The sequence below is a fragment of the Eschscholzia californica genome, unplaced genomic scaffold (assembly GCF_041429995.1).
Source record: "Eschscholzia californica isolate CP2 unplaced genomic scaffold, dmEscCali1.0.p SCAF_2, whole genome shotgun sequence".
NCBI lineage: Eukaryota > Viridiplantae > Streptophyta > Magnoliopsida > Ranunculales > Papaveraceae > Eschscholzia > Eschscholzia californica.
The window spans coordinates 34,591,346-34,600,173 of NW_028238309.1; the positions used below are offsets into that span (position 1 = coordinate 34,591,346).

Below are 8,828 nucleotides of genomic sequence, written 5' to 3' on the forward strand. Positions count from 1 at the left end.
CGAATATCTTGAACTTTTGTTCGTCACTAGATCTTCGACTTTTTGATCTGTAACAGAAATTCAGTTTTTCATAATACCAGAGAAGTGTGGTCTAGGGTTTTGGTTTGAGTTGCATTTTTTTTAAACGCAAGTTGTCTGGACTCTTGTGATCCATTGATCTTATGGGTCAACTTGAAGGTTGTAAACACGGGTAATTTATATTTTGTACGTAAGGCAATATCCTGTGGTAATAGTGCACCACTCGACATACTTGTGCAAGATTTTCCCTGAAGATAGTAAAAACTCTAAATATATCACAAATGGTGCCACTTTCCTTTACTACGAGTTCATGGCCCGTCTTACTAAATGTTTGAACAAATGTTTTAGAAATTTTATGGCTACTGAAATTATGGGATATGAAAAATTTATTACTATGAAATCCAAAATATCCTAATGCATAGATAATTGGAGAATTTTGTTTTTGATTTCAACTTAGATACTTACTAATTTCAGTTTATTTCTAATTTCAAATCACAAAGATTTTCTTCCCTTAGGTGTGTACCCAAATCAATTTCATACCTGAAACAGAGTCAATTTGTTTTGAAAAACAACCAAAAGACATCAACCGGTTTCATTACCAAAATGGAACACACATCAAACTAAAACGGATTCTTATTTCAATTATAATTCATTACCAATATGGAACACGCAGCAGACTGAAACGGACTCCCAATTCAATTATAATCATTGGAAACAAAAAGTGTATCACCAAAATGTAATATAATTATAAATTCGATGGCGCAAATATTAAAATGCTGATTTGGGTTGGTAGAGACTTGAGGTAACCTGTTGTCCTGCAAATATCATGGTTCTACACGGTTACATTTACTATTCCCAACGCTAATATCTTTGTCACATGTTAGGTTGTCAATTATTTCTAATTTTAAAAGGTTAAAATTCAACGCTAATATCTTTTTCACATGTTAGGCTGCAAATATCATGGTTCTACATGGTTCCAAGATTTTTATTTGAAAAAGGAAAGAATATAAATATATTTCTAAACACTCATGGTGCTTAAGCTCCTAAATGGATCTTTTTTTTGTTGCAAGAGATTCTAGATGGATCTTAGGTAGGAAGCAATCTCATTATAAATACTATGTTAGGTTTGTTTTGTTTTCATCAATCTCATCTTCTTTAATCAAAAAACTCATTCTCTTCTATATTCATTCCTCATTGAAGGATTGAAAAAAAAAACAAGGAAGGACTCCATCTTAACCAAGGTTTCCTTTTTCCTTGTTTTTTCTCTTTTTTCTCTTTGTTTTTAGTTTTTCTCTTTTTTTTCTGTGATTCATATATGTTTAGTTTTTTTTTCGTTTTATCGATCTTTATCTTCATGAAAAATAATTTTCTCAACTCTATCTTTATGAAAAATTGCATAATTTTCCAACCCTATCTTTATAGTAGCTTCTAGATGGATGTTAGGTTTGAACCAACCTCTATAAATAGCTTGCTAGGCTTCTTTGGTTTTATCAATCTCATGTTTTTTGAGTAGACCACTTAATCTCTTCTCCTAAGGTGTCTTTTTCTCTCTTTAGTTTCTTTTCTTCTGCTATTCTTTTATGTTCAGAAATTTTTTTTTTTTTTCTGTTTTTTGAGTTCTTATCTTCATGACAATTTATTTTCTATTAGATTTAGTTTATGAGATCTATTAGTAGTTCTTTGTTATAAAATTGTAGTTTATAATTAAGTTTGTAATGTTCTTCTACGACAATTAGAAAACCCTTTTAAGTTATTTGAAAATCATAATCTAATCTAATAAATGTTATGCGTAAAGAACGCAAAATTAATCTCTCTCAATTACTAATATGCTAACTTTAATTTCAAAATCAAGTCAATTTTTAATTCTCTCAGAAATACAACTAAAATCAATTTCATGACCTAAATTAGAATAATTTTATTCCAATATTGAGTCCACAATGGACATTAATTGAAAGGAAAATTTTCGGGAATCTCTTGGTGAAAATTTCTCTTTTGTCAAAAACAATATATATATTAATGGTTTCACGTTTGACCTCCCTTGTTTGCATAGATTAGCAAAGATTTGGAGTCAGCCCTTGTTAACACATAGCTTGCATGAGTTTGCATAGGTCTGAACTTTACATAGGGGTCCAACCCTAAAAAATATCGACATACCTTTTTAATCCAATTTTTTCTGGTAGATAGTACTTCCATTTAGAGAACTCCATGACCCTCTCTGTTTAAAGACGAAGAAAAAGGTGGCGCAAATACTTTTTGATTAATTTCATCAAAAGAAAAACACTTTTTGATTAGCTTAAATATATGTAAAAGATTTTTTCGGAAAGATAAAAATAGAATTAGGGTTGTGTAAACTCATCTTACAAACTCATAAATTCACTAACACTTTTCATTAAATCGAGTAAATATTATATTAGAATAATTTGTACTCATTCTCTTCATGATCTTATTTTCGTAACAATTTTGCATTACTTTGACCGTTTATCATACATTTTGACCTTGCAGGCTTTTTGTTGGTTATATGAATTTAATTTCTGATAAAGAAAAAAAATGCTTGGTACCACTACATTTGAGCTTGCTGAGGCTCGTCATAATTAATTAAGTTATTCTAAATATGAGGTCACAGATTCCATTCCAATCCGTCCATTATTCTTAAAGATCATTACTCGAAGGAGGTAAAGAACTACTTTTACGATTTAGTTTTGATTTTCTTGTTGGGATTTGTTCTAAAGTCTTAACATTCCTCGCTATTGAACTTAAGCCTTCAGTCACCCCCAAGTTTGGTATTTGTTTGTTTCCGTATTTTCTCAATCTAACCCATCCGAGTCTGTCTGATTTGTTTAAATTTGACTTCTTTGAGTGGCTATTTGCTTTCGTCAAGTGAACAACAGTCATTAGTTAATTATTTTATATAATGGACTCTTTAATGCATATATACTATTTTGTCATATTTAAATAAGCTCAAAATAGATCAACCTGCAAGGTTGTACGTGCAAAGGTAGTGCTGAAGGTAAGCTATATTTTCATGAAGTTGTATGTTAATAATATGTTTGATATATATTGTGTGTTTGATTTATTAGGGATAGTGAGTCCACATAGTTTTTAGCGAAAAAGTGGTCGCTTGATAGTTGAATTTCCCTTGTTAGCGTGACGAGGAAAACAAAAAGAAACCAAGTGCTCGCAGTGAGTGACTGTTACTGTAATGGGCCACACTCCAGTCATCAACTTAAGTATAAAACAAGCAACTCCCTTTGTGATGAGAATCAAGTTCTCTTAAGTCTTAAGGGCAAACCATTTGAGGATTAAAAGTTATTTAAGTTTCTTTTATTTTAGTACTTGTTGCTTTATCAGGTGTAGTTTTTATGGCCATGAAATTTGTAGTTGTTAAAACAAGAGTTTTTGGAGGTCGTTGTGTTGGTTATGTTTTAGTATCTAAAAAGAGTCTTAAGGTATATAGATACCTTGAACGGTAAGTTTTACTAGTTTTGGTGTGTTTTGGAAGATTTTAATCAATTATCTATTCAAGTATTAATTTGTAGCTATCCATTGATCTGATTAATTACGTTTGATTTTTTGTTTGAAATTTCTGCGTTATATCTGTTCTCCTAAACTATTCTAGTTGAGTTCCTATTTATATTAAACTGTAAGTATCCGCTGGATATTCTTCTTACATGTTCGAGCTTTTAGAGGAGGTAACCTATTTCACATAACTTTGTTTTACAGGTCGAATTACATACCCAAGTTCACATTTTAGACCATGTGCGTCTAGGGATATAGGTGGTAAAGGTGCAATTAATAGGGAAATTGGTGCAAATGTATTTCGACGAAGAGATTTTGAATATACATCTGAAGAGATTTTGATGATGCATATATTGATGATAGCACCTCTGAAGAGATCAATGATGCATATATTGATGATAGCACATCTGAAGAGATCGATGATGCCTATATTGATGATAGCACATCTGAAGAATCAAACGAATAAGAACAGCTTGAGGTACGTAATTGGACAGTCCTAAGGAGGAGATCCACTAGAATTGAACTGTATAAAGCAAAGATGAAACAATCGCCTACTCCAGCTTCCCAACTTAGCCATCACCCAACCGTTGCAGATCAGGATCAACTCTTATACTGGAATAAGTTCAAGTCGTTGCATTTCATAGTAGTTCTACCCAAGAATCCCCATCTCCAACTTGTGTAAGTTTCTTCACTATAAGATTCAATTCAATTAGTCGTACATCATATAATCTTGCCGCTTGAGTTTGTTATGTTGACATTGCGCATATGCAGGAATTTCCAAAGAAGTTTGTAGAGATAATGAAAAATAAGCTCTTAGAGACTATGGGGCTAAAAGGGTTGAGTGACAATACCTGGAACGTTGAGTTGGCAAGAACTGACAATAATCTCTTTCTGAGAAACGGTTGGTGTGAATTTGTGGAGGATCATAAGGTGAAAGAGAATGACATCTTATGTTTCGAGTACAAAATGGAGTCTCGTTTCGAAATATTTATGTTTGACGAAAGACATTGTGAGATTGAAAGTCGTTACTTTACGAGGAAACCTAGTGGCCAAAAGGAACCAAACAACCATATGTCGAAACGTAAAAGAAAAGAAAGAGATGTTGGACCTTCTGAAAGAGTTATTCATCCTGCAAACCGATAGGAGGAGCAACACAGAGAGCTATCTGTGGAAGGACCACAACTACTATCAAGTCGTGCTGCGAAAACCCAATCAATATCTTGTATCCGTGCAATAGTGAAAGCATAAATGAGCGAAGAAGGTCAAATATTATTATTTGTTATTGAAAACTTGAACCAATGAATAAACCTTAGCATGGATGGCAAGACATGGGGTGTCGATTAAAAAGTCTACGAACAGAAAACTTGTGTAGTCATTGAGGGTTGAGGGTGGGATGATTTTGTCATGGAGAAGATTTTTGGATTTGGGAGATGTTTGCGCCTTCAAACCTTCTGAGCAAATACAGCAGGGAACATCAGAGTTGAATGTAAGAATCTTCCGGTTTGTCGAAGAGTTCACCCCGCTTACCATTTGGAGAAAAATCGATGGAGGTAGGAATGCAAAGAAGATCAGTTGATGATAGAAGATCGAAAAAAATATGAGTTGGTAGTTACTTTATGACTTAAAACTGGAAGTTTTTAATTTATATGTTGGGCTGCTAAGAAATGTTAGAAACAACTTTTCTATGGAACTTGGTTTGAACTCCCTTTCTTAGATGCTAATATTTGTTTGTTTATGGTGTATTGGTTCAACGGTCAAACGCCGCATGTCAGCGAGCCGAAGTTATAATATTATGGCCGTCATTTTTATTTGGGAACAATCTTAAAACACTTTCTTTCTGAGCGACCAAAGAAAGATTAGGGAACAGAACACCTCAGTGTTTTCTTATTTAATTTCCATAATGGGTAGCATTGGTTGTCCAGAACAGATGGTTTTTATAGTTTAGTCTCCTTACCAATTTGAAATTTGTCTTCTATAACCAAATACCCTCTTCCAGTACTCTATAAATGTATTCGGAGATAGATTTTTTTCCACTAACTAAAAGGAATATAAAAATGGTTAGAAAATAACAACTCTCCTTGTCAATATAAGTTTTTAATGTTCTTCGAAGTCTTTATCAAATTTTTATTTACAATTGCAATTTTATCTACGAGTACTACATTTTACCTATACACCAAACTGCATAGACTTCCAAAGAAGTTTGGAGAGATTATGGGGAAAGAATAAAAAAAGTCTGTCTTATTGATTGGTTCAAGTACAACAAAATAAGGTACTTTTGGTGACGGCAACGGTTTGTGAAATAACCGTCGGCATATAATTTATTAACGACACAACCAGTATGAAACCGTCGATATCTAATTTATCAGCGACTATTCTTGCAGAAAACTGTATGGGCAAAAATATGTCACCAGGAGCACTCTCAGAAATCCACGAATGGGCTTACACGGTGACCAAGCCCATGAATTAATAACTAATGGGTCCGACCCACTAAGCTTCGAGCACCCCAAAGCAACTTCAAGATACGCAAGTATTTACAACCCTGGATAAAGAGGTCTGTCCTCACCAGCAGACCTCTCTCCGTATATCCGTTGGGGAAACGTTACTGTCATTCGAGGTGACAATGTCGATATACCCGTTAGGGGAGTTATGATTTTCGTATTTATGGTGACAGCTTTATGCGTTAACGCATTAAAGAGACAACTCACTGTCAGGTGACAGTCGACCGAGACACTATAAAATGAGCAACCCACTTTCTCTCTCATAGAGTCTTGCTCTTTGATAGAATCTCATTCTATCACATAGTCTTGCTTCCTTTCACTCATATAAATAATGTTACGGTCTTACATTCGAAGTGAAGACCTTATCAAATACCGTTCACAGAAGGTGCAGGACCTTATCAAGTCTCGCTCATAGAGGGAGCAAAACCTCATTTATCAAGGTACAGGGTCTTATTAAGTACATGACCTTTGAGGAGACAACCACATACTTTCCCGTGAAAGTACAAGAACAGGAGTTATCAAGGGTTTGTCTACTTTCTCTCTCCTATAACCACTTTAACAAGGGTTCGCATACTCCATCAAGGGTTCGTCTACTTGAACGGTTCATTTATTTTTGAGGGGTCAGACCCTTCCTACATCACCCACGTGATTAGCTACAAGGGTTGGCTCACTTTACCTCTCCTGGAGGTCAGACCCTTAACATATCACCCACGTGATTATTTGTAAGATCAGACCCTTAAAGCTTTCGACTTATTTACGGTATATACCTGATGACCTATTATATTCTCCTTTCACTTTCTAAAATACATTTCAAACTAAACTTCCTTTCTCCCTCTCTAACGAACCAGCAAATTAAGAGAAGAAATCCCACAAATCTTGGGGACCAATTGTTTTTTGATTCTGGCAGGAGGAGTGATTACGTGCTTCTCGAGACAATGAAGGAAAGTGAGGTGGGATCGTTGATGAATCTGTGTGTCCTGAAACAACCAGCAGCCGTCTGATCGGATGGGGCTACTGTAATAAATTGCGACAGGTACATTGGATAGACATGACATGATATCTCTTTCGTGCCCACTTCCTATCCCGAAAATAACCTGCTGCTTACAGATCCACGCTCCAGCACCATCGGATTGAGAGGGACCACCGATATCTCTGTTGCAGGAAATAGAGGATCATATGCTGTGGTACTCCTACTGACTTGGTCAACCATACTTGACTCCAACTTTGACTTAGGCTAATCTTCTCATCCGGACTCCGAATCGACCTCTGTTTTCTCCTACGTATTCGTCTCAGACTCTTCTTTTGAATAAAATTATGTTAGAAGTGACTCGAATATGGATGTGTATCGAACCCGGTTTACTGCGACAACCAAAATGCTATTCATTTGACCAAAAATCAAATGTATCACGAGAGAACTAAACACATTGACGTCAGGTATCACTTATCAAGAACGTGATTGAACAAGGGAGGATCACGACGAAAAAGGTTTCTACGGTAGATAATCCAGCGGATATATTGACCAATGCAGTTACAACTTTCAACTTTAAGCATTGCTTAGACTTGATTGGGATTTCCATATGTTAGCCCTAGCAGGGCTGGAGCGACGATGGCTCAGAGGCGCTGAGCTATGATGGTGGCAGATTTAAGTCAAGAGGAGCATATTCAAGTCAAGGTGAAGAATTGTTAGAAGTGACTCAAATATGGATTGGTATCGAACCCGATTTACGACCCGCCAACCTGCTTACAAGGCAATGGTAATTGCTGAGACAGGGCTGGTATGCGAACCCGCCGACCCGCCAACCCACTTAGAAGTGACCCGTTAGTGGAGTTGATTGCTGAGACAGGGCTGGTATGCGAAGCAGTGCTCCAAGGCAGAGTTGGACTCCGAGACAGAGCTGGAATGCGAAGCTAGGCTTATGTCGGTTATTAGTGTTAGCGTATCCATGTAATGTCGGTTGTAGAGAGAGAGTCGGTGAGGCAGTGGAATTACGGTTTAGTGGCTATATAAACTAAACCCTAAGGAGATATTAGTAGCACAATCTCACGACTCTCTTGTGTAAACTTGTTTGCTTATCATAGTGGAAATCATCGCGACGTTGTCGCCGTGGAGTAGGTCTCACCAACCAAACCACGTAAATCTCTGTGTTCTGTTCTTGATTGTTCTTTATTTCTTATTGCTTCTGCTTGATTACTCGTATTGATCACGTTAAACCCTGATTGGCATAACAAATTACCTGACTACCATAATTTCCCAAATGACCAAAATTCCCTCAGAAGTGTCTTTTTCTCGATTTTCTCCGTTTTCGCGCTCAACTTCTTAGAAAACCCCTGAGTAAGAGAAACAAGCAAATCATCTGAGTAACTGCTCGAAATTGACTAATTAACCCAAACAAAGAGATTCAGATGAGGCATTTTCATGACTCATCAATACCCTGGACAAGGTAAACCTCTCCAGGATTGTCTCATCCTAAAGGCAGACTTCACAAGCATTGTCATAACCTATCTCCATATAAATCAGTCTATCCGTAGAGATCAGGCTCCGGTCACTCTGCGAGTCGTGCCTAAACTCCGATCATTATCCGACCTACGGTAACATTCCTAGGATATCACTCACGAACCTATTACTTCTTTGCAAGCTTACTGACTTGACCGTTGGAGCCCCCTTAGAGCTGGCACCATCCCGTGTCCCAGGGATCTTACAGTCACGTTTGTTCTTGTCTCTTGCCGCAGGTTAAGCTCAAAGACGTCGTCAGTGCCCGCAAAAATATCAACAGATAAAGGTTTGACTTCCGGTCA

The 8,828-nt window shown here is 36.4% G+C and overlaps 1 long non-coding RNA gene across 2 annotated transcripts; it reads left to right on the forward strand.

Moving 5' to 3' along the window:
- Window positions 1-1,171: 1,171 nt before the first annotated feature.
- On the forward strand, window positions 1,172-3,969 carry LOC147557544 (uncharacterized). 2 transcript variants are annotated; one of them, XR_015235282.1, is made up of 3 exons: window positions 1,172-1,259; window positions 2,521-2,690; window positions 3,739-3,969. It is a non-coding gene; the product is annotated as an uncharacterized LOC147557544 (long non-coding RNA). The 2 variants fall into 2 exon arrangements; XR_015235281.1 differs by lacking the exon at window positions 1,172-1,259 and adding an exon at window positions 1,528-1,554.
- The last annotated feature ends 4,859 nt before the right edge of the window (window positions 3,970-8,828 follow it).